Genomic DNA, 7,361 nt, shown 5'->3' on the forward strand with positions numbered 1-7,361 from the left:
GAGTTCATTGCAGAGGTTCCGCTCGCAATGGTCAGGAAGTTGTGCGGGAGAATAAAAGTAATTTGAGGTGGCAGGATCAAAGCAGCTCGTGAAAGCGCTTCAGTGACGAGGGAGTACAGGATTCCTTTTAACCACTGACGTTCTCTCAGAAATTTCGCACGTTGCACAGCAAAATGGTTCCATGAGGCTGCTTGTGAGAGTGGCTTTGAGGCAAAGGCTCTTCGGGCCGCTGTGTTTCCTTCCCAGACCACTGTCAATACTGATTCTCCGACTGTGTGCCCAGATTGGGTCTGGCAGACAGGTTCAGCAAATCCTTGAGAAATTATGCAAATACGGTTTATTCTGTGCCTTATTTGTCGAAAACTCAAGTTGTTCCATAGACCAACATGAATTTAATATAAATAGACAGAATATAAACCTGTTGTGGTCTTCAGAAGCAATGGAGGGGAATTGTATTAAAACAGTTGAGAACACAAGTACTTTTAAGAGTCATACACCCATTGAAATAAAGCAAAATAAAATGGACATGTCAAAATGAACCAGTTGGCAAATGGGTTTTGTAGCATTATTGTGTTTTGACTTCTATATTCAGTTAGTGTGCCATAAAAACAGACTTGGATTTTATTGAGTTTTCATGGTAATTTGAAGGGCAACTAAAAAATGAATGACAATAAAATACAGTCTATATTTTATTGCTGTTTATCTCAAGAAAACAAACAAAAACAAGGGTTTTCTAGACTGCAGAAGATGGATATTCTGAGTGAAGTGCCAGCCCCAGTGCTCCGACTCGGGTAACTTGAGCAGGTGTTTTGCCCGTGGCAGGAAGGCAAAGTTTATCCTTGTTCCCATGGAGTTAAATTGTTGTGGACTATGAAGTGTAACACGGAGCAATAGCATTTTAAATATAAAGGTATTAAAGATTTCCACTTTTAGATGGTTCAGAAGGTATCACAGATACTGATACACATTTTACCCCTTGGTTTTACTTAGAGCCAGATATTAGCCAGAGCAGTGACCAGGGCAGAGTGCCCCACGGTAACCATGTGAGTACACAGTATCCAAACGCTGTTACAGAGCACTTCAGCTATCAGAATTTTAGCAGTCACAGCCGAGGGGCACATCAGGGGGAGGGCATGGGTGGACCTCAACAGGGCAAGTGTCAAAGAATGTTGGAAAAGGTTAAACATCAATCATCTTACAAGAGTATCCAAGTCCATGCAAAAAGTTTAGACAGAAAAAAATACTCTCATAAACAATATTATTGATTAAATACAATTTATCGAGTAAATCCCAAACAGAGTGTTAATAATACAGTAATTAAGATACTATCAAATTCAATTAGTGATTTAATATCATAGGCATATATTTCAAGACATGGTAAGTATATTTATCTTAAGATTAATTATCAATATATCTAATAATTAATCTCTTCAACTTTTGTGTATTATTGAAGTAGATGTTTGATTATTCAGATATTACCACAGAAGACACATTGCAAAATAGAAGTAAAAGTAGCCTGAACAGCACTGTAAAAAGCCCTGATGTTAGAGGGGTTTGCAGGGAAATTGTACCCAATTGCAGTTCATCATGGTCTCAGACCTAAAATCAGCTAAAATGTTGATTTTGTCAAGGACAGGTTGTAAATGTTGCCAGTTTGAAGATGCTACAATCAGAACATGACTTGATTGGATAAGTACTTGAGCCTCAAGGAAAGAAAATGGGGTTTTAGATACGTTCTGAGTAGTCTTCATCTCTAGATTTTTGGGCATGGAGATGAGCTAAGGACAGGAAAAGAAAGCTGGGACAAAATGTGATTCTGCAAATGTTTATGTACCAGTGTAACTTAAAGTGAAGGGGTGCTTTTACAGAGCACATGAATGTTTCCAGAATGAGCCTCCAAGCCTAGGTGAGAATTTAAAGTACAGACTAGGATGCATGAAAGAAGAAATTTGTGGGCAAAGATGAAACAGGTGGTGCATTAAGCACTTCTGCAGGTTAGGAGTTTGCTTCTGGAGGAAATAAAAAGATCAGATTAAAGATGCAATCTGAGACATGAGGAGGTATGCAGAGACTGGCACACTATAGGGATGTGTGGAGCATTGGTTGTAAAAGTATGAAGGACAAATACATTTTCATTACCTTACTAATATTATTATATACAAAATCTCAGTGTAGGGGAGGACCTCAGGTAATGGGAATTTTGGGGATATGTTATATGTGTGATCTTTTAAACTGAAACCCAAACAAGAAAATAAAAAAACCCTTTCATCTTTGCTCTGTTTAAAAAAGATAAGGGCAAAATGTTACACAATTTTATTGTTTTGGGGGGGTTTATGTTCCCATTACAGTACAAAACAGTCTTGCTTTATTTAAATAGTAATGAGGTCAAAATACTCTGTTAGGGTTCAGGATTTGTTTGCAGTATTTAACCTGGTTACCAAAAATACTTGCTGAAAAGCTGGTATTTTGATTCTTAAAAGAAATGAAATTTCTTCTTAAATCACTAATCACATGGAAACATAGGTAAAGGAAAAGTGCAAGTGTTCCTAGAAATATACCTTCACTAGATTATTCTGAAAAAAAGTAGTTGTACAAGCTTTTTCACCAGTTGTTTCACAGTGTTGATCTATAGCAAAACAAATGATAGGTTTTTCTTATTTGCTGTCAATTTGCAGCATTTACCCATCTGCGTTAACTCTGTTAGGCAAATCACAGCTGGAATTACATCTAAAAGAAGGTTCTTCAAAGCTGTTGCACTCCAAGGAGAAGTAAGCATCAGACTTAAAAGAAAACCAAAGGAAATGCAGAAACTTGAGAGATGTGGCTTGAATATTTTTCTAGAATCCAGTCCCATAAGAATATTAGTTGTAGGCTTATGCTACTCATTTTAGATGATAGTCTTGCTTGCCCACCTGTTGGACTTTGCATTTTCTATAGTCATTTAGAAATTATACATGAGGAAGAACATGAAATATCTACTGGAGAACAACTATTCAACATTAGCTCTTGTGTAGGGAGACCTTTACAACTTTAAAAGTCTATCCATGAATGTGAGTTTACCTAAATTACAAGAAATAAATGGCTTAGTCAGTGAAGGACGAAAGCATAAAAGGGCATAATGTCAAACAACTGTTTTGGGGTTTTGGGGATTTTTTTTTTGTTTTAAGTTACCTGTGAGGTCCCTATGTGTGAAATCTCCTATTCTACTGCACAATGCAAAATAATTATAGAATAGTTTCAGTCTAACAAGTATTGCTTCATGCTTACTCTAACCTGAAGTAAGTGCACATGGTAGCATTAGACCTATCAGCTTTGAGCACCAAAACCTGTAGGGCAGCTGTACACCCTAGGAAAAGAAGTGCCCTTAGCACAAGCAAGTCAAAGTGAGGTCATGGTTTGAGACAAAGTAGTCTGTAGTTCATAATTTCGGAGGCTGTTAAAGCCTGAAGCATTTCTATTCGTAGAATCATAGATGGGGTTGGGCTGGGAGAAACCTTAAAAAACATCCAGTTCCAATCCCCCACCACGGACAGGGACATCTTCCTAGACCAGGTTGCTCAGGGCCTCCAGCATGGATTCACCTATGCATATGTGACACTTGACTGTTCTGAGCAATCGGAATGTCTTGCACAGGGTGAACTGCTGAGGTTATCACAGTTACTGTCCACTTGGACTGTGCAGATGGCTGAAGCAGCTCTTGAATTGCTTCATCATGCAGCATGGCACTCAGTTAAAGCAGCACTGCTTTTGTTCTACCTCAAGGACAAAAGGGAGCAGCTTTGTGATTACATAGCACTGCACATGGTGGATAAACTAATTTTAACTGGTGTCCCAGTACTACAAATCCCCTCTGCCCCTTGTCAGCCAGAGCACCTGTGGACTATCCATGACAAAATAGTGGTTTTGCCTTACACAGACCACTTTATGTTAGCAGCCTAAGCTAAGAACATTTCCTTTCTTACTAATAAAAATAAATAGTTTGAGAGTTGGTTGCAATAAAACTGAACATCTTCATGGATGCTCTAGTAAGAGCATAAGGATTATGGTCAGCACTTCACCAGTAGCTGGTGGACACATGAAACACAGAGCAGCCCGCAGTTCTCGAAAGTAATTTCCTAGACAAATGATTTTCAAGCATCAAATTTAGCTCCAGGTCTTGAGAACTGAACTGTACCTCAAAAAGCCACCCATGTTGCACAGCTAGAGATGAAGTGAAACAGCTTAATATAGTTTCTCTTTCCAGACTTGTTTTTATTCCTGTATAGAAGATATTGCTGTCCACAACCCTAATGCATATGGGTGCAAAGTAAGACGTGAAGGTTTAAAAACTACTTTGTATCATTTCCTGGGAGAAACTGTTTGTACACTTGATTCTTGAGATTTGACGTTGTGTTGGAAAACATCATTGCCCAATGGAGCAGCTGGAGGACTTGTCTTTCTGTGCCAACACTGAATTCTTTTGGCAATTTCTCTCTGAACATCCGCAATATTTGTATGGCAGGAGGCCACAGATAATTGAAAAATGTTTCTGTAGCTGATTTGATCCAATAAAATTAAAGTTTGATAGATAGTGTTTGACTATTTGATAGATAGGTATGACTAGTAGATTTATTCAAATCTTCACTATGGGAAGCATTCATTCTTAATGGTTTTATTTTTTCAGAACATTGGAGGTATGATGAGGTAGGGATTTTTTCCTTATGACTCTTGAGGGCTAAGGTAAGTGTCCTGATACTGATTAAAACTTTAAAAATCTTCACACCCATGATTTAACAATCTTCATCTTTTATTTTCTGTTCTGCAGGTACAAACCAGAGAGAGCAACTGATAAATCACAAATGATTCAGCAGGTTGATGCAGTTGTCCTTGAGTTTGGTCATTTTTTTATCTAAAGGCATTAATTTATTAATAATGTCCTTGAAATTCTGCTTCCTCCAGTCCCTTTCCTCATCTCCCATGTTCTGGGTGCATCTTTCTATCAGACAGATTTTTCATGTCTCAAACATGTATTTCTTTCCTTTCAATACGCCATTCAGATGAAAAATCAGCAGAATTTAGTCATTGTTCTCTTTGTTAGACTTCAGACAATTGCACTCACAGAGGGACCATAGCTGTGTGTGAGCTGATTACATGGACACTTGCAATTTTCTGTCATGCTTTATTACAAGTGATAAATAAATTACCTTCTGTAGTGCTGAGTCCCCAAGTCCTCTGGTACATCTGTACATTGTTCTCATATCTCTGGGTTGAGTCAACAGCAAAATTCATTGCTGAAGTCAGGTAAGGTCTTAATCTGACCACTGAAGACAAGATCTAACAGTGCACAGCTGATGTGATCAACTCATGGGGATGGCCATCATCAAAATAAGTTTGTGATGGGATTGATAAAGATAGTAAATGCTTATTTGAATTATCCTAACTTGTGAAAACAATTAGTAGTCTCTCTGTTCAAAGTTTCACCAGTGATTTAGTCAGTTCCTATTTTGTCAAACTTCCTTGCTGAGAACAGCATCTGATGCAGTAGTGTCATGTTTTTTGTTTCTTTTCCAAATAATTGTTGATCATTACAGCAGACAGGATGTTTACAAAAATGAACATGTAATTTAAATTTCATGTTCTCTTCAAAATCTGCCATTAGCCTTGCTTTTTCTTATGCTGTCAGCTTTGCCATATATACTGGTTAAAATTTACCAGCATAAAAGTGGAAAAAAATTTTTTGCTTGTACATCATCATCATCATCATCATCATCATCATCATCAGCAGCAGCAGCAGCAGCAGCAGCACCATATTTCAGTTACTGAAAACATTTAGATAACTTAAATACAGTACAAATCAATGGAGAATGTGGCTTTTGGGTAATAGTGGTTAAAGCTGTGATGTTCTAGAATTTGTGTGGGTTATATTCATAAGGCAGTTTTCAGTACTTAATACAAATTCATAGATGATGCTAACAACACTATTAATGATGCTGTAACTCTGAAATCCAGAACAAGGTCACTGCAGGCCTTTAATGAGACCATCTCCTTAATTCAAGGCTAATTATTTCTCTATGGAACAGTCTGTGATAATAATCATCATGCTTTTCTATGGAAAAGAGAGCATGCAAGAATTGAATTAATATTTAGTAGCCCAGAAATGCCACAGAAACAAAATCAGCTAAGTTAGATATGTTTTTTATTGATTTCCTGCCTACTAGATAACAGCAAACATTTTTGCATGCTATTTTATGTCATTCATTATTAAATAACTTGATGTTATTTAATGGTTGGCATAACCATACAAGTAGAAACTCAAGAGCAAGTGCTTGATTTTTTCTTGATATTAAGAAATAAAGATTGGGCAAAATGGAGAGAAATAAACAACCAGTAGATGATACTTCCTCAAATAATTTTTCTTCTGACAAAATTGCTGAGGTTTGATACTCTTTCTGTCATCTAGGATTCAAAGTTGTTTTCTGTTAAAACCAAGCACAGGAATGGTTTGTGATGCCTAGTAAAACTGATAGCTCCACTGTATTTTAAATTTCTGTAGTTCTGTCTGACCTCACGCGGCTGTGTACCATTGCTAAAAGTCTCTGCCTTTCATCAAGGCTATGTGCCAAGTCATTGTTACTTGGATGCATCTTTACTAAGGGGAAAGAGCTCAAAACTACAAATAAAATCTGAGTGAGTTAGAAAATTGGTGATGAATTTGGGGTTTTTTTTCAGGATCCTCTGCATTAGTCCTCTGATAAATCTGTCTGATAGCAGGTTTCTTGTTTTTACATCTTAATCAGTAATTTAGATGTGTTGAATGAAGAGAATAGTTATGCTAGTTACGCTGCGACTTTAGTTTTCATATTCTTCATCAAAAAATTCAAATGAACATAAAGATAAGGAATTAATTAGCCAAACATCAATATCATGGACCCACTATTCTTACCTGGTAATAAACTGTAATTTATGGAGCTAAGATTAAGACAGAGAAGCAAAGTTTTGTGTTGCTAAAGGTCTATAATATGTTGCTACTCCATGGTAATTTAAAGCAAAACTCCAGAAATGTATTTTTTAACTTTTTACTTCAAAGAAGTCTTATTTCACATGAGCTGAGGTTGTGACTTCTCCTGTGTGGACTTGCATTTTCAACTGTATTACACTGTTTGCATTACACTAAAACCTTGTGGACTACAATAGGAAAAGAATTCTTTTGAAACCCTCAGAGAAGTTTTATCTGTGCTCATGATGCTTCTCAAAAAGCAAAATATTTAAGCAAGTGTATTAAGTAGTGACAGCTTTAAAAAACAGTTCTGACATTATGCAGTGAAATATTTTAGTGGGGAAGCAAGACACATACACATTTCTGTTAACCATCAACTTCACTT

The sequence above is a fragment of the Lichenostomus cassidix genome, chromosome 1 (assembly GCF_008360975.1).
Source record: "Lichenostomus cassidix isolate B80296 chromosome 1, HeHo_3.0, whole genome shotgun sequence".
NCBI lineage: Eukaryota > Metazoa > Chordata > Aves > Passeriformes > Meliphagidae > Lichenostomus > Lichenostomus cassidix.